Genomic DNA, 18,815 nt, shown 5'->3' with positions numbered 1-18,815 from the left:
GCTAATCCGTCTTAGGCGCGTGGCAGGCGGAGGCGGGCGCGTCTTTGATCCCTGGAAGTAATTAGACCGCTGGCTTCTAACGCAGAATGTCTCACTGTAAAAATCCCAATCTTCTACTTCCGTCTCGTTGGCAAAAATAAATAGGCTTGTGCTAGGCACACAGGCTAAAACAGGAACCCAGCATCGTTCAAGGGCATCCCGAGGATGCACAGGCCCCCGCTGGCTGGCAGTGGTTTATTCAACTTGGTTTTCTCTTCCCAAAAGCAGACGGAGCAAGGCGTTAGATTCACGGCTCTCACAACTGTGCTTCTGCTGCACCGGGTCACCAGCCACGGGTGGGGACAGGAATCGGTTCGTTGGAGTGCCACGGGGACATCAAAGAGCTTCTTTCTGCTTCCTCGAAGCACGAGGGTCCAGCAGCCGGCTGAGTGAGCCCAGCGGCCCGGACTTGCCCGGGCTCGGCACCTCCGAGCAGGGGCAGGCGGGAGCCGAGCAGAAACCCCCACACCCCCGCTCGGACGTTCTTCCTGTGCTGATGACCGCAAGGGACCGGAGACTCCAGCTCGCGCTGGCCGCCCCAGCCTAGGAGTGGACGTTGGTCTGCGCGCTCTGCAGGGCGAGGGGGGCCGGCTCAGGCAGAGGCTCCTGCCCTCACGCTCTTCGTGTCCTCTTGGCCTCCGCCCCTTGGGGCAGCAGCGTCCCTGTCCTCTGCACTCCGCGCTGCTGGAGGACTGGGCATCACACGCACGGTCCGTAAACGAACCCCCGCGCACCTACAGAGCGGCGCTTCCCCACCTCGGCTGTCCTCAGCTCGCACTCCAGGGGAGACACAAACGTAATTAATAATTCTAATCAATTAATGAAAATATTAGGTAATGACTGATGAATGCTAGACAGAAAATTGAGATTGGACCTTGTGGTAGAGCAGATTGGGTTACGAGAGACCCAAAGAGGCGGGGGGGGGGGGGGGGGGGGCGGGGGGGGGGGGGGGGGGGGGGGGGGGGGGGACTCCGAAAGGTAGAGAGGGGAGAAAGGAGCCAAGGACCCAGAGCAATGGGACCTTGTCCCAACTCCGGCCCCTGCCAGGCGTCCCGTGACCCACCATCCTGAACAGAAGGTGGCCCAGGTGGGCTCACCCCCCACACACGGAGAGCAGGCCACCCAGCAGCACCAGCAGAGTGCTGGCCCCTGACGAGAAGCGGCCTGGGGACATTCGCCCTGCCCCAGCCAGAGGGCCGGTGGCCCGGGGCTCCAGAGGGAGGAGTCTACCATCTGGCCCCAGAATCATTGTAGGCCTCCAAAGGCGCCAGGCGGCTTGGCCTGAGGCTGGTCCCTCCCCCGGCTCAGGAGGCACCAGCAGGGACCTGTGGGAACCCCACTGGTGCCAGAGAAGAAGCAGAGAAAAAATAGCACCTCAGAATCTCCAAACATTAGATTATTTTTTATGTATGTATGTATCTATTTATTTATTGAGAGAGAGAGAGAATCCCAGGCAGGTTCCCTGCCATCAGCACAGAGCCTGATGTGGGGCTTGAACGCACGAACCATGAGATCACAACCGGAGTGGAGATGGAGTCAGACGCTTCGCCGACTGGGCCCCCAGGCGCCCGTGGAGCGTAGGTTTTGATGAGCACCTGACCCCAGATGGTGCAGAAGAGATTCGTTCTGAAAGTCAGGAAAACGCTGGATGAAATCATGTCAACAGGGAGAACGTTCCCCTGCTCAAAGTGCCTCCGACTAGAAAGGATCCATGAAGTGAGAAATTCTTGAGAGGCCCAGGTAGTTTGTGTTTCTAGATGCCCTTCATTGGGAAGGCAGCTCTAAAACATTTGCTCAGATGGTTTTGATTACCTTTACGTTATTACCAGATGACAATAAATGTGGTGCGGTGGTTTTTACCTAAAAAGAAGCATAGTAAATAAAGAATGGCAATCATAGAACTGAAAACATACAGTAACCAAAGTAGAAAACTCACTGGGCAGGTTCCTAGTGCAGTTGAAATGACAAAAGAGAGAAGCAGTGAACTTGAGGACAGACCAGGGGAATTTACACCGTCTCAACAACAGAGAGAAAGTACCCAGAAACCCAAACCGTTTCAGTGACTATGGGACCATAACAAGACATCCAACATTCGTGTCACCGGAGCCCCAGAAGGAGAGGGGAAAGGGCAGGGCTGAAAGCGATTCAAGTCAACACTGGCTGGAAGCTTGAAAAATTTGGTAAACCCATAAACCTACAGATTCAAGAAGCACAGTTTACCTGAGGATAGAGCCCCCAAAACTCATCGAAGATGCATCCTCAGGAAACTGGAGACCAAGAAAAAGTGTTGAAAGCAGACAGAGAGATCACGGAGTGTCAGCGCAGGAGCCCCGACTCCACTGCTGGCGTGTCTCCTCCGAGGCCAGAGGCCGGAAGGGAGCGGCACGAGGCGGTTCCGGAAGAAAAGAGCTGTTAGCCACAAATCCTGTATCCTCCGTGAAGCTATCTTTGAAGAGTGAAGGGGAAATAGAAACGTTCTCAAAAGAAGAAAAACTAAAAAACGTGGTCACTTCCAGATGCACTCCTCAAGCATGGCCAAGGAGTGCTCGGAACATCGGACAGGGATGAGGGCGGCAGCAAGGAGACAGCGGAAGCCCAGGGTAGGCAGGCGCGACAGGCCTGCCTTTTCCGCGCGATTCCCAAAATCATCTTTGATGATGGAAACAGAGACGGTAACACCATTTGATACTCGGGGCCATGATATGTAAGAGCGGGGAAACCAAAGTGGCTGAATGGAATCCGGTTTGGATGCGTCCCCTGATGGGGAGACATGTGGCCGCGTAGTAAAATGCTCCCTGGTGCTTGTCCGAAGAAACCGAGCAGCAACGTGGCAGGCTGACACCAGATTTGGGAAAAGCACGTTGAAAGTGGCATTATCAGCACTGTATCCCCAGGACTCAGTGCTTGATTGAACAGGATTGAAAATGTATGAGCACTTACATGTGCGTACGGAAAAACTCCTCTTGCCTACGTTTCTCTTGCTGTAGCAATAGTGAGAGCTGCCAACCCAGAAAGCCATCGTCACTGATTACGAAGAAGGTGTCTTGCGAGCCGATGGCTTCCTCTGTTTGCAGTCTGTGCTTTTAAAAACCATTGCCTGACATGCCGTCCCTCCGCAGGGCACACACATCCGAGGTTTTATTCTGCGTGGAAAGTGGCTTGTGATCTCCTCTTTGGCAGAAGCAGGAGCAGTGACCTTCTCGGTGGCTCTGTATTCCGGCCACAGGAGCACGGGCCACCGTCCGAAAGGACAGCGGGCTCTCTAAGCTGGCTGTCAGGCAGCAGAGTCGTGATGACAGACGGGACTGGAAACGCAGACCAGGGACGCTAACAGCAGCGGGACAGCCCTGAAGCCCAGAGTCACCCAGCGTGGTCTGGTGACGAGGGTCCGCTCCCCTCCGTGTGGCCTCCCTGCTTGCCCCGTCTGATTACAGACTGGCATGTCCAGGCTCTCCCCCGAAAGGCGGCCTGAAGGCGCCCCTGGTGAGGCCAGAGTGCTCCCAACCCTGTGCTCTGGGCCCTGCTAATGGCCCTGGCCTGCCCTGCTCCTTCCATGACTCTGGTGAGGCCCGGGCTCCATGTGCACCCCGCCCCGACCCGGCAGTCTGGGCCCTGCAGTGTGAGCGGTTTCCCGCCAGTAGGACCCGCTGTGCTGTGCAGGAGCTGGCACCCCGTCAAGCGAGAACTAGAAGGGGACACGCTCCAGCAGTGAAAGGAAGACCCTCTGCTTGGGTTGCATCTGAACTTCCCCCACCCTGAACATCCTGGAGAGGTGGAAACGCCCCTGGGGCCCTCCCTGGAGCTGCCCACGCCAAGTCCCCCCGGGCCCCACCCCCAACCCCACCGGCACCCGTGTGTTCACCTGAAAGTGCATCAGCATACCGTGTATGACCCTCTCTGAGCCTATCTGCACACGGGCGTGCTGCCACAAATGAAACACTGAACGGGAGAGCTCAGGGGAAAACGGACCCAGAATGCTGTGGGCCATGTCAGCTCCTCTCCGGGATAGCGGAGGGGACACCGTGGAAGTGTGAGTTTTATACCGCGTCGAGACCACACTTCAAATGTCAAGTCCGTGTGTAATTGTGAGAGAGAGATATAAATAAGGGAATTACTATAATTCCGTCATAATTTGCTACTTGACCAAAATAAACTAAGATAAATAAACATGACTGCTTTTGCCCAACTGACTAATATGACCTAAGTAGAAATAAAATACTGGATGAGCTGGAGATGCCAAGTTTAAACTAGATCAGCAACAAAATCTCAGCGAGCCGTTACGACATAATGAACGTGATGATTTAGTGTGTTTTTAGCACAGAACCATCGCGAGGGGTGTTTTTGCCACAGCGTAGAAATGAACACACGCGCGTCCGGGCTGCAGAGGGATAAAAGGTTGTCATATTTTTGAGTCCTCTTGGCAGAGTGACCCGTCTGTCCCTCTGTGGGACAACGGGGATGTTTTTCTTCCAATCATTCAGGGCCATTATTTAATGTGGGCTAACAGCCACCGTCTTCATTAATATATTAACCTCTGGCTCAGAGAGGCCTCTCCGTAGACCAGCCGAAGCCTCCTGGCGGCGGGCATATATCACGGGGCTGGAGGGAAAGAGGCGCAGGAACACTGACCTCAGGGCTAAGCCCGCTGTTCGCACCCGACGGCAGAGGCGGCGAGGGAGGAGGGGGCCGTCCGAGCCCTCTCGGAAGCCGCCTCACGCGTGACGCAAGGCCATGTGTGATATGGGGCACCTGGGGGCTCCGCCGGTTGAGCATCTGACTTCGGCCCAGGTCCTGATGTCACGGATGGAGAGGCTGAACCCCGTGTGGTGCCGTCTGTCGCTTCCCTGACTGCACTCTCTCACTCTCTTTCTCTCTTAGAAGTAAATAAACATTGCGTACATGATACAACCTTATAATGCAATATTTTGCAACCTCAGAAACAACACGGTGGAACCACCATGCCCCGCTGGCCTCCTGGCCTCTCTCAAACACGCACGCCTTTCCTGGGCAGGAGCACTCCCTTCAGGGAGACATGGAAGAGAAAGGTCAAGGCCGACATGGCCGCAGAGGCCTCCTCTGGCCACGTCCAGCCCCCACCAGCCAGAGCCGCCCCTTCAGTGCTTTGATTTTCCCCCCCAGCGCTTGTCACTGACAGGCAGTGTGTTTTATTTATCTTGATTTTCATCTCTGTCCCCTAAGAGGTGATTTCCATACGGGCCAGGCGGGAGGATGAGTCAGCGCCCCAGCAGGAAACAGAAGGGAACCTTGAGTTGGGTTCGTTGAGGAGAGTTTGATAAAAGCGCCATTTCCCAAGGCTTGGATGGGGGTAGGGAGGCCTGGGGCCAGCAGCACCCGAGGGCAGTCACCCGGCCTGGAGGGGACAGGGCGTAAGGGAGGATGACAGCCGGGCAGGAGCCACCTGACCCTCCGTTCAGGGCAGCTCGGCCAGTGGTAATGCCCCACAGGGAGGGCGCTGGGTCCTAAATGCCCCCCGCTCTGTGGCTGCCCCTCATCGCCCACCCCAACGGGGGCCCAAAGGCTGGGACCCAGGGCGCCATGCTCAGGCTGGGGGGGAGGGGCATCTGCAGGGTGAGGCACGGGGAGTCAGGTTGGTCCGCTCGCAAACTTCCTTCCTTACTGTGTGCAGGAGGCGTGAGGGTCCCGGGGCTGCCGGCACAGAGTGCCACACGCAGGGGCTTAGAACAGGAGAAATGCATTCTCTCACGGTCTGGCGGCCAGATGTCTGAAATAAAAATTTCAGCAGGGCTGGGTTCCCTCAGAAGATTCTGGAAAGAAACTGTCCCACATCTCTCCGGTAGCCCCAGGCGGATGCAGACACCCATTGGTGTCCCTTTGCTTGTAAACCCAGCCCCGTCTTCACAGGAGCGTCTCCCCCTGTGCGTGTCTGTCTGTCCTCACAAGGACACGTGTCGTGTTGGATCAAGGCCCATCTCAACTGAGCATGACCTCATCTTAACTTGATGACATGGGGAAAGGCTGCGTTCACAGGTGCCGCTAAGACCAGGTTTCCGGGGGACGCAGTTCAACCTGTAATACTGAGTAGTCAGTAGTGAATCATGCATGAATTGTCTCTCCTGAGAATAAAACAGAGGAGAAGTGAAGTTTGGGGGTAACTCAGGGCATTAAAGGACCTCCTTCCATTACATGCATTTTTTTCTTTTCTTGATGTTAGATCAGATTATGGGCAGCAGTAAAATCTCCAAGAAAAACAAAGGCCAGGATTTAATGCTGGAAAGAAATCCTGAAGGGGCGCCTGGGTGGCTCAGTCGGTCAAGTGTCCGACTTCAGCTCAGGTCATGATCTCACAGTTCGTGGGTTCAAGTCCCCTGTTGGGCTCTGTGCTGACAGCTCAGAGCCTGGAGCCTGCCTTGGATTCTGTCTCCCTCTCTCTGTCCCTCCCCTGCTCATGCTCACACTCTCTCTCTCTCTCTCTCTCTCTCTCTCTCTCTCTCTCTCAAAAATAAACAAACATTAAAAAGAAATCCTGAAAAAAATTTTCTAAAATACAAGTAAATAATGCAAGGACCCAGTAGCGGAAAGGGCGGCCTATGGTCCAGGCACAGGACCGGGGGAGGTTCAGAGCTCAGAAACGCTGCCTTGCGATGGGAGCACGGGGCCGTCACCCCACACCCGCCACGCACAGCGCGGGTACCCGGCCCCTCAGGAGGGCTCTTCTCCAAAGAAATGAAATGTTTCCAAAGCCACCAGCAAAGGGTCCTGGCCGCCCCGGGCGCCCCCTCCCTGCCCGTCCTGAAGCGAAGCCTGGCGAGGATGACCCCTCAGAGATACAAGCCCCCTCTCAACACACCGTCGCCTTTTTTGGAGCTTGAAGGTCAACACAGAAGGGCTGGGCATATCCAGGAAGCCCGAGATGTGAGTGAGGAGGAGCAAGAGAAACAGGAAAAGGGACGCAAGAAGCCGTATGTGCCTATGGTTTCAGTTCAGTTAAAACTGCGCACAGTGCAGGGCGCCCGGGGGCTCAGTCATTTGAGCAACTGACTCTTGATTTCTGCTCAGGTCATGATCCCAGGGTCATGGGATCGAGCCCCATGTTGGGTTCTGTGCTGCACATGGAGCCTGTTCGGGATTCTCTCTTTCTCTTCCTCTGCTTCTCTGCCCCTAACCTTTCTCCCTCTCTCTCTCTCTCTCTCTCTCTCTCTCTCTCTCTCTCCCTCCCTCTCTTTCTCTCTCTCTCTCTCTCTTTCTCTCTCTCTCTCTCTCTCTCAAATAAATAAATAAAAATGAAAAATGAAAAAAATACACTGTGTTTGTAGAGGTGTCAACACTCGTGTTATATGCGCGTGTATGTGCGTTTCGGATGTTTTTAATATTTATTTACCTTTGAGAGAAAGAGACGGAGCGTGAGCGGGGAGGGTCAGAGCAAGAGAGGGAGACACAGAATCCCAAGCAGCCCCAGGCTCCAAGCTGTCAGCACAGAGCCCAAAGTAAGTCTCGAACCCACAAACCATGAGATCATGGCCTGAGCCGGTCAGAGACACTGACTGAGCCGCGCAGGCGCCCCCTCTGTGCTTTTTGTGCGGTGCATGCATGTGCGGTGCTACTTCATTGTTGTTTTAGTTACATTTCCCGACAAGTGCCAGTGACCGCACCACCGTTCCGTCCCATGAAGTCGAGTGAGTGCCAGACGACCGTCACCGAGCCCAGCGCCCGGCCTGCTATTTCCTACCTCATTTAAGGTTTGTTAGAGAATTTTAAGGACATCTCTTCTGTCCTACAAGAACCTACCACGTCTTCTGGAAACGTGTACCAGTGAGTCCACCAAATAGCCAAATGAGCTAGTCTGTTCAATAAACGTACTTAATATTGTCACATCAGATGCCAGAGTTAGTCCGACAAGAGGGACTGCTTAGATGTGGGCTGGAGGGTACTTTGATGTTTCACTTGGTAAGAGCCGACCAGTGGATTCAGTCGTTTCCTGACCAAAGCAGCAGCTCTCCGTTACCAACCCGGAAGGGCAACTCCTGTTTATGTAATTTGAGGCCAGGTGACCAGACAAAGAACTGTTCTAAAATCTTTACATGTCGGGGCCGCGTAAAACAGAGCCCTCGTCACGTAATTGAACATGGACTTTTATGTCAGAAGGCCATTCTGCCCACTCTGGTTTTCTCAGTGACATTAGGATAAAGGCAAAAGGTGCATTAAAAGCTTTGGATCTATAGTGAGGTCGTAAAATCTCGCCCATAGACAGTTCCTGTCTGGGGATTCATATGCCAGAAACAGATCAATAAAGGCTGCAAAAAGTTCTCCAATATTCCCTACCAGCTGCTCTACTGAGTACAAGCCAACTTTCACGGGTTGAAGACTAAAGCATTCCCGGAATGCCAGTATTAAATTTACTGTTTACTCAAATAAAAGAATTTGTTTTCTATTTATTTTCTTGGGAGAATTAGTTGACCGTGAAGTGTGAGACTTGCTTCATTTTCCAGGATGAAATTCTGGTGAGACTACTGGTCTACCCCAACCGCAGCTAGGCGGCCTTCTCCCTCCCACAGCAGGCACTGGAGATGCTTCGTCCCGAGGTGTTGGGTTCAACAGGATAGACCTCTAGAGGCGGTGCAGAGTCTGCCATCCGAAAAATGCCTTCATCGCGGTGAAAACCCGCTGGTGCCCACGGGCCGGACAGAAGGCAGAAGATGTGCCTCTGGGCAGCCGTTCTCCCCAGGAATGAAGGACCCGAAAGTGAGTCCCCAAAGTGAGGGGACTCGGGGAGCCACACGCCGTCCCTGAAAGAGGAAGGATCATTTTACTGACAACAGAAAGATTAATCATACATTTCACAAAGGAGCCGCAAAGTTCGGTAATGCGCAACCTTGATTTACAATGGCTCCTGATTTACTGTTGTGTATTTTTAAACCATGCTATTTAAAACACAGCTAATTTAAAAGCTAGTGTGTAGGCCCCGTCTGACTAGTGCTAAAGATTTACTCTGTGCTAATAAGAAAATTATTGTGCCGATGCTATTCCCACTTCTCCCATGCTGTGATCCAACCTCCAATAAAATTGCCTGTCAGGTGATAGATATTGATTTTCTACTGTAGTTACTATTTCTTTGTCTTCTCCCCCCCCATACAGTTTACCAAATTACAGAGAAAGAGGCTCCGTAGCAGCAGGGCTCAGGGTGAGTAAAGCAGCAAGTGTTTTTAAAGGGCCCTTTCCACCGGCAAGACCAGAAGCATTTGTGCAGTCGTTTATGTGATGGACTTGGGTCAGAGGCCAGACAGCCCAGCACCCCCTCTCCTGGGTGAGGAGGCCGCCTGCCCGCCCCCCTCCCCGCTGCTAGGGGAGGTAGTCCAGCCGGCCACCGCCTTCCACATGCACGGTGACCACTGGGACTGAGGGAGGGACACTCATGAATTGATATTTTTAAAAAGCTTAGAAGAGGGCCTGATTCATGGGAAACGTGCAATAAGTGTTAGCCATTCTTATTAACACAGTAATATTAAGTTCTGTGCAAGCTCATTTTGCCCTAAATATTGTTAGTACAAGACTTCAGTATAAGACCAACAGGGGCTTCTGGGCGGCTCCTTCGGTTACCCGTCTGACCCTCTTTTTTATTTAAATCCAAGTTAGTTGACATCTGGTGTAATAATAATACTGTATATATTATTATATATAGAATTTAGTGGTTCCTCACTCACATAGAACACCCAGTGCTCATCCCAACAAGGGCCCTCCTTAGTGCCCATCACCCACTTAGCCTATGCCCACCCAACACCCTGCCAGCAACCCTCAGTCTGTTCTCTGTATTTAAGAGTCTCTTATGGTTTGCCTCCCTCTCTGTTTTTATCTTATTTTTCCTTCCCTTCCCCTATGTTCATCTATTTTGTTTCTTAAATTCCACGTATGAGTGAAATCATATGATATTTGTCTTTCTCTGACTTATCTCGCTTGGTGTAATACCCTCTAGTTCCATCCATGTTGTTGCAAATGGCAAGATTTCATTCTTTTTCATCACCATGTAGTAGTATTTCATTGTGTGTGTGTGTGTGTGTACACAATAACTTCTTTATCCATTCATCCGTTGATGGACATTTGGGTTCTTTCCATACTTTGGCTATTGTCAATAGTGGTGCTATAAACATTGGGGTGCGTGTGCCCCCTTGAATCAACTTTTTTGTATCCTTTGGATAAATATCTAGTAGTGTATTTGCTAGCTCATAGAGTAGTTCTATTTTTAACTTTTTGAGGAACCTCCATGCTGTTTTCCAATGGCTGCCCCAGTTTGCATTCCCACCGGCAGTGCAAAAAAGACCCTCTTTCTCCGCACCCTCACCAACATCGGTTGTTGTCTGAGTTGTTTATTTTAACCACTCTGATGGGTGTGAGGTGGTATCTCATTGTGGTTTTGATTTGTATTTCCTGATGATGAGTGATGCTGAGCATCTTTTCATGTGGATGTTGGCCGTCTGGATGTCCTCTTTGGGGAAATGTCTGTTCCTGTCTTCTGCCCATTTCTACACGGGGTTATTTGTTTTGGGGGTCTTGAGTTTGATAAGTTCTTTATAGATTTTGGATACTAACCCTTTATCTAATATGTCATTTGCAAATATCTTCTCCCATTCCTTTGGTTGCCTTTTAGCTTTGCGTATTGTTTTCTTCTCTGTGCAGAAGCTGTTTATTTTGATGAGGTCCCAATAGTTCATTTTTGCTTTTGTTTTCCTTGCCTCTGGAGATGTGTTGAGTAAGAAGCTGCAGTGGCCAAGGTCAAAGAGGTTCTTCCTGCTTTCACCTCAAGGATTTTGATGGCTTCCTGTCTTACATTTAGATCTTTCATCCATTTTGAGTTTATTTTTGTGTACGGTGTAAGAAAGTGGTCCAGGTTCATTCTTCTGCATGCCGCTGTCCAGTTTTCCCAGCACTATTTGCTGAAGAGACTGTCTTTTTCCTAATGGATATTCTTTCCTGCTTTGTCAAAGATGAGTTGGCCATATGTTTGTGGATCCATTTCTGGGCTCTCTACTCTGTTCCGCTGATCTGAGTGTCTGTTTTTCTGATGACAGCTTTGTAACATATCTTGAAGTCCGGGATTGTGATGCCTCCAGCTTTGGTTTTCTCTTTCAGGATTGCTTTGGCTATTTGAAGTGTTTTCTGGTTTCATACAAATTTTAGGATTGTTTCTTCTAGCTCTGTGAAGAATGCTGGTGTTATTTTGATAGGGATTACATTGAATATGTAGATTGCTTTGGGTAGTATCAACACGTTAACAATATTTGTTCTTCTGATCCATGAGCATGGAATGTTTTTCCATTTCTCTGTGTCGCCTTCAATTTCTTTCATAAGCTTTCTACAGTTTTCAGTTTATAGATCTTTCACCTCTTTGGTTAGGTTTAATCCTAAGTACTTATGGTTTCTGGTGCAATTGTAAATGGGACCAAGTCTTTGATTTCTCTTTTTGCTGCTTCATTATTAGTGTATAGGAATGCAGCCAATTTTTGTACATTGATTTTATATTCTGCAACTTTCCTGAATTCATAGATCAGTGCTAGTAGTGTTTTGGTGGAGTATTTTTGGTTTTCCACATAGAATATCACGTTGTCTGTGAAGAATGAAAGTCTGACTTCTTCTTTTCCAATTTGGATGCCTTTCATTTCTTTGTGTCGTCTGATTGCTGGGGGTAGCACTTCCAGCACCAGCTTGAACAGCAGTGGTGAGAGAGGCCATCTCTGCCGTGTCCCTGATCTCAGGGGGAAGGCTCTCAGGTTTTCCCCACTGGGGATGATATTAACGGTGGGTCTTTCATATGTGGCCTTTATGATCTTGAGGTATATTCCTCCTATCCTTATTTTCTTGAGGGTTTTTATCAAGAAAGAATGCTGTATTTTGTCAAATGCTTTTTCTGCAGTGTCTGACTTGATTTCAGTTCAGGTCATGATCTCACGGTTCATGAGACTGAGCCCCACGTCAGGCTCTGCACTGACAGCACGGAGCCTGCTTGGGATTCTCTCTCTCCTTCTCTCTCTGCCCCTCCCTGGCTCACTCACACTCTGTCTCAAAACAAATGGATAAACTTTAAAAAGAGACTTTAGTACAAGGCCTACAAATAATTTTTAAAGAACCTATTAAAATTCTCCAAAGTGGGGCGCCTGGGTGGCTCAGTCCATTAAGCAGCGACTTCGGTGATTTCATAGTTCATGAGTTCAAGCCCTACAGTGGACTCACTGCTGCAAGCGCAAAGCTCACTTCAGATCCTCTGTCTCCCTCTCCCTCTCTCCCCCACCCCCCACTCTCTCTCTCAAAAATAAACATTAAAATTTTTTAAATTAATAAATGAAATAAAATTCTCCAAAGAACTGAATGTGTTGCAGTGTGAATAATGAAAATAACCAAAGTGAGCCCACAATCTCCCATATGAACCTCGAAATCCAAACGATCAGACCAGGGCCCCCAGTCCTGCTGCTGTCGAACCTCTACTTCAAGCGACTGACAGATAGATGTTTTCTTTTTTTTAATATAACTTACTGCCAAATTGGTGTCCATACAACACCCAGTGCTCATCCAAACAAGTGCCCTCCTCAGTGCCCATCACCCATTTCCCCTCTCCTCCACCCTCCAATAGCTGTTTTCTAAAGACCTTTATGCCAGGCCCTGAGAGACCAAACCGGTGTGACCCAGGTCCCCTTCCTCGGATAAAACCACTCACAGCAGGCACGCGCCGCCATACAGGCTCAAGCAGTAGGAGGAAGGCACTGCGAGAGGGTGCGGGGGGGCTCCCGAGTGAGAGGAGGAAGGTCGGGGTCAGAGGTCGAAGGTCGGGGTCAGAGGTCGTGGGGGGGTAAGGTACGTGGAAAGGCGTACCCAGAAGGAAGGGCAGAGGGGGAGGGGGAGTAGCAAGGTGGGGCGTAGCACTGCTGGTTTGGGGGATGGCAGGGCGAGAAGCAGCCCCTGCCCCATAGAGCAAAGCCACCTGTCTGCAGCCTGCCAGTCCCCGGGGACCCCATCCTCCTCGCCTGCTGTCCTCACAAGCTGTCCCCTTCACAGACCTCCCGGGCACGGCAAGGACTTCAGGGAAACAGAATGGAATGTGACTCCCCCTTTTTCCCAAAAAGTGTGTGTGTGTGTGTGTGTGTGTGTGTGTGTATAAGAGAGAGTTCCGTCCTAGGCAAGGAGAAGACCATGTTTGGGTTTAGAAAGAGAGGACGAGTTTTCTAAGTAACTGTTCTGTTACTCTTCCTAGGCTTTTTTAAACTGCTAAGTTACTTTGGATTCTTCCAGAAGCAAACCTTGAGTCAAGGATTTTGATGCTCCCAGGAGTACCCGCTCTCACCCGCAGCTCCCCTCCCGCCCCTGGCCGGACAGAGAAAGACAGATGTCCTCAGGCTACTCCTGGCCGGAAGCCGGGCCAGCAGTCCGTCAGGAGAGACGGGCTCGTGCAGCAACACTGAGCAGGAAAAAAACAGGTATGATGAGCCCGTGGGGACCCAAGACCGCCCGGTGAGACAGAAGCAGCAGAGGAAGACGGCAATGAGAAATCCTGCAGGACTAGTGAAATAGGCGTAACTTCTGGGGAAGGGGAAGCGCCGGTGTGGAACCTGGAGCGTGTCTACACCGCCTGCTGGGGCAGCATCTCCTGGTGCCGGGAAAAGCCTGGAGGTGGGAGAGCGTGCGGAAAGAACGGAAGAGCTCACGGAAGCTAATGACGCCTCTGAAATACAGCCGGCAGTAGACGTGGGTGTCCGTTACCCGAACCCGAAAGGGCTGACCCACGGGCCGCCCCAGGGAGCGGAGGGTTGATAGGGACTTCGGTAATCAGGAAAGTGATTGATAACCAGGATGAAAGCCATGGCATTAATAATAAAGGGATCGATGACACACACAAATATATCTACAGACCATTGCCTCAACTGGAAGACGGCAAAACCCCAGATGTATCACTGCTTTCAAATTTATTTATAGATCGATGTCTTAATGTGATAAACAGCGGGCCTGTCAACGAAAAATACTGAAAACCACAACGTACAACCGTGGCTTTTGTTCCTTTTCTGCGCTGCACGAGAGATGTCGGCGCGGGTCCGGGACTCGGGACGGCTCCTTCGTCATCTGGCGGGTGGTGGCAGATGGCCGCTAGCCCCACGGCCGGCCGCTAACGAACACAAAACTGCGTCCCCGTGGACGCCCTCAGGCCGGAGCCGCGGGGCTCCAGAAGTGGCGGTGGCTCCGCCGCGTCTAATCGGCCCCGCTGCTGCAGCCGAGGGCTGTGTGAGAGGGAGCTGGCCCGTGGCTCTGGGCTCAGCCGTTCGGTCCCTAGACAGACCGAAGGGAAGGCCGAGGACAGCGGCTCTCACGGTTCCTTTGCCCCGTGTGGCTGCACGCGGCGTTCCAAGGAGCCCGCGCCCTCCTGCGTTTGCCCCCGAGTGAGGGGGCGCCTCCTGCCGGCCAGGCCTGGAAATAGGTCCTGGAGGCGGAAGCATGGCTGCAGAGACCGAACCTGCGCTCCCCCTCCGGCCCGGGAGGCAGCACAGAGTGGGGCAAGGGGTGCAGCAGGAGTGGCAAAGGAGGCCGAAGCTGTCTCTGGGCACAGCCGGGGGTGACCAGGCAGAAGGGGACACTTCCAGCCAGACAGTCAGGGAGGCTCAAGACGAGTGTCCTGCCAAACCCAGACACCCAGGGGAGAGGCCACGGGGCGCGGGGACCAGAGAGGCCCAAGTGGGCTGAAAGGCCAGGCTTTGAACTTGGTTCTTGGGGGAGCCATGAAAGATCAGGATTCGATGTTATCGTGCCAAGAATTGCCCTGGAGGCTCCAGTGCGGATGCTGACTCAGTGGGTCTGGTGAGGCTGCTGCCAGGCTCCGGGTCACTGACGTGCAGAGAGGCCTCAGCTGAGCCATCTATTGCAGAAGAATAGGTCCTATTTTGGTAAAAATAAAAAATAAAAATCATCATCATCATCATCATCATAATGCAAGTTGATATACACACTGAATACCCAGAAGGAAATGTGTTTCTGGAAAGAGGAGCACAGGGCAGACCCCCTTTCCCATCCCATGTGTAACCGTAATGGTTCCAGTTTTACGGTGAGCATGAATTATTTTGCATCAGTAAAACAAAAATCAATAAATTGATGCACTGAAACAAAAAAAGTTTGTGAACTTAAGTGTTATGGACAGAATGTTTTTGTTCCCCAAAACCCGTGTGTTCAAGTCCTCACCCCCAGTGTGATGGTGTCCAGAGATGGGGCTTTGGGGAGGATCAGGAGGATCAGGAGGGTGGAGCCCCACGGAGGTGAGTGCTGTTACAGGGGGCACCCCAGAGAGCTCCCTGACCCTCCCACCAAGGGGGGCACTCAGCGAGAAGAGGCCATCTGGGAACCAGGTGTGGGGGGGTCTCACAAGACACCAAATGTGCCGGCACCCTGACCTTGGACCCAGCCCCCAGAACTCTGAGAAATAAATGTCTGCTGTTTGCGCACCGCCCCCGCCCTGTCCCCCATCTGTGGTGTTCTGTTATACGCGGACTAAGACACAGAGTTAAAGGCTACGCTTTAAATTGTATGTCACATTACTCCTAATAGATCATTCCTGCTATTATTGTTAAAAAGCTGTCAGGCAAAGCCCCAACCCGCAGTGCTTTTCCAGGCCGGGGGGACACGCGTCTGACTCAGGCGGGGGACCAGCGTCTGATGCAGCAGGCTTCACTCTGCCTTCAATGTGACGAGCCTCCGTCAGGCCTGCAGGCAGTGGGGGCACCTCTCCCAGTGCAAATCCATTTGGGTCGCGCCAAACAGCCTTACCGGCCCCTCCGCCGAAAGCATGTCACTGGTCCCCTTGTGTGCCCGGAATTAACACGAGATGCGGCACGAGTTGCCAAACCTCACACACCCGGCCCCTGCCCACCTCTGCAGCTTGTGTTTTGCACACGCACACGCACGTGTGCACGCCAGCACTCGGGTTCCGCTGCTGCCCGGGCCCTGGGTCATCAGCGAACTGCTTACGTTTGCCTTCCTGGTCTCGGCAACAGCAAAGGCCCTCAGGACACCCCCCCCCCCCCCCGGCCACTCTCACTGGGGAAACACCGCTTCCTCTCCACCAGCGGCCGGACACCTGGCCAGCAGGCGATGGCGGTGTGCGGGCTTGGGACACCGAGGCCTCCAAGTGAGACGTTGCCAGAACGAATGCCGAAGGTCTCCCACACTTTAGGATTTCAGGGTTGAAAACTACCCCCAGACTTGCCCACACCAGTCCCTCACGGAGTCTTAGAAGTCGTGGCTTCGGAGCAAAGCCGTCTGGGCCATCGGGAAGCCAGAGCCAGCCCCGGCGGCCAGGACGCGGCCAGCCCCGGGCTCGGAGCGACCCGCCAGGGCCAGGGGGACCCGGGCTTGGAGTGACCCGCCAGGACGAGGCCAGCCCCGGGCTCGGAGCGACCCGCCAGGGCCAGCGGGACCCGGGCTCGGAGCGACCCGCCAGGGCCAGCGGGTTCGGGAGGTCGCTGACCTTCACTGCGCGGCCACAACGTGCCCCCCCCAAGGACTCTGCATGTGTGAGTGAACTTGACTCATCTGGTTCCTGTCAAAACGGGTTAGAAACAAGGGTCTCTGGCTGCCTCTCCCCATTAGCAGCAGAGAAATGACTGAACAAGAGGGAAGCGCGGACCCAGGGCCTAAAGCGGAAGCGAGAGCCCCGCAGAGACAGGAGGTGAGGACCGGTGGAGACACGCTTTCTCTCTCGCTGCTGCCCCGCACGGCCCCGCACACGGCCTGGGCCCGGGAGGGGAGGTGCCCGGCCCCCGGCCCCCGCTCCTGCCCCTGGCAGGCCCGTCCTCCCCGGCGCTCCTCTCCGGGCACCTAGCGATGGGGACGGGCGGACGGCGCCCAGATGTCTCCATGCTGGGACTGTTTCATCAGGCACAGCTCCGCCCTACCGCCTCTGGACCACCGTTCCCAGAGTGCTCGTAGCGCCGAGCCCTCACCGCAGCCCCGAATACAGATGACAGGGGACAGCTGGCTACATGGGGCACAGGGCAGGGTGTGACGGACCCGGAGCCCGGAGCCGCCCGGCAGAGCCACTGAGGGAGAGCGGGAGAAGCAGCGTAGGTTCCACCACGAAACCACAGAAAGTAAGTGTCTTAAAAGCTTCCTTATTTTTATAATAGCCCTGTTTTTGGGGGGGAGCGCGGTTCTGCAGGGCTATTTTGCAAATAGAGAAACTGAGACTCACCCTCAGCGAGACTGAGCAAGGTCACAGAGCTAGGAAGCATGAGGTCAAGTTCTGAACCCAAGCCCCAGAGCCCTGGCTGTTGAACGCTCTGAGCTTTGAACTTTCATTTGGTTGTCTCTGGTCCTTCCTGAAGTTTTCTTTTCTCTTCACCTTTAAGCCACAAGTACTGACTGCTCCTAACTCCCGCCGTCCCCTCTGCTGCACTGGTGCTTACTCTAAACTACCTAGGAACAAACTATCACAAACTGAGCAGCTGAAAACAACAGAAATGGATAGGCTCAGTCCTAAAGCTGGAAGTCTGAAATGGCAGTGTGGGTGGGGTTACTTCTTTCTGGGCTCCCAGAGAGGACGTGTCCCAGACCTCTCTCCGCTGCTGGTGGAGGCCTACCGGAACTCATGGCCCCTTCCCCGTGTGTGAACCCGAACATCCATCCGGCTGGTGTTAGGCCCAAGTTTCCAATATCGCCCCAAAAGAAACCAGAGACTACCAGGGAGTCCGAGTCACGCCTGCAAAAGCAAACGGCTTTATTACGGGCTTAAGCTCAGGCTCTCAGACTCCACCAACCCGCTGGCCACATGGAGAGATCCCCGAACATGGCAGCATAGGGGCTTTCTTAGGAAGGGGGCGTTACAAGAAATGACGACACAGGTACAGCGATCCATTCCCTACCCCTCTATCAATACTGGTAGTAGTGGGCGCCAATCACAACATTTAGAGTATTGACCAATCACAGAGTGGGCCCAGGACCCTCACGAAGGGTGCGACTGTAGCCTCCATCTTTAGGCCCACCCCTAGAAAGGTCAAAGGTGTCAGCTGGCCTCTCCTGATTGGGTGCCACAAGAGTTGTCCCTCCTTCCCTGGGCAATGTGCGCCCTTCCATTGGCCAATGATACGAAGAAGCCGACACCTTGGCCTTTAAGTACAGGGGAAGCCTGAATCAGACCTGCGTCCTTACACTGGGAAATCCGGAAGTCCTCCTCTTACCTTTCCTTTAACTGAAGAATAATTAACAACCAGTGTTATATTAGTTTCAAGTGTAATCTCGTGATCACAGCTGCAAAGACTCTATTTCCAAATAAGCTCACACTCCCAGTCTCTGGTAGACACGAATACTTTCATCCCAGGACACGGCCACTGATAGAGAAATGATGGAACATCGCCCCGTGAAATACCTGGCATCCTAACAAACACGAAGGTGAGCCATGACGCTGTAGTGGAGGGATCGCAGGCCTGAGCTTGAATGAAATAAAGAAGTGTCAGAACCATAAGCTTGGATAAATTCCCCCAGTAAAATGCCACCAAAAACAACATTAACATTTTCCCTATGGATCTATGAGAGGCAAGCGCGTCTGAAGAGTCGCGCCATCCAGACAACCACACTTACCCCCGTGGCATAGGCCGCAGGGGTTCGTTCATTCAATGAGAAGGTACTTGGGTGCTCAGCAGAGCAGGCGCTCTTCGCTCCGGCGCGGTTCCCTGCGCTGCCGCCCTCCCGCCAGCAGGGGACGCCGCCCCGTCCGCCGCAGCGCCGGCTCTGCCCGGAAGTCCCGCACGGCCGGAAGTTGGAGTAGGAGCATCCAGGAA

At 52.9% G+C, this 18,815-nt stretch overlaps 1 long non-coding RNA gene across 1 annotated transcript in view; it reads left to right on the top strand.

Annotated features, from left to right (window-relative positions):
* The window catches only part of LOC115276856, a 26,662-nt gene extending 11,496 nt beyond the window's left edge, over positions 1–15,166 (top strand). The window contains exons 2-5 of the long non-coding RNA XR_003902115.1: positions 7,639–7,757; positions 8,508–8,878; positions 9,154–9,199; positions 13,256–15,166. This is a non-coding gene — a long non-coding RNA (uncharacterized LOC115276856). The remainder of the gene's footprint in view (positions 1–7,638; positions 7,758–8,507; positions 8,879–9,153; positions 9,200–13,255) is intronic.
* The last annotated feature ends 3,649 nt before the right edge of the window (positions 15,167–18,815 follow it).

The sequence above is a fragment of the Suricata suricatta genome, chromosome 2 (assembly GCF_006229205.1).
Source record: "Suricata suricatta isolate VVHF042 chromosome 2, meerkat_22Aug2017_6uvM2_HiC, whole genome shotgun sequence".
Classification (NCBI taxonomy): Eukaryota; Metazoa; Chordata; class Mammalia; order Carnivora; family Herpestidae; genus Suricata; species Suricata suricatta.
This window is presented reverse-complemented; position numbering and strand designations above follow the sequence as displayed.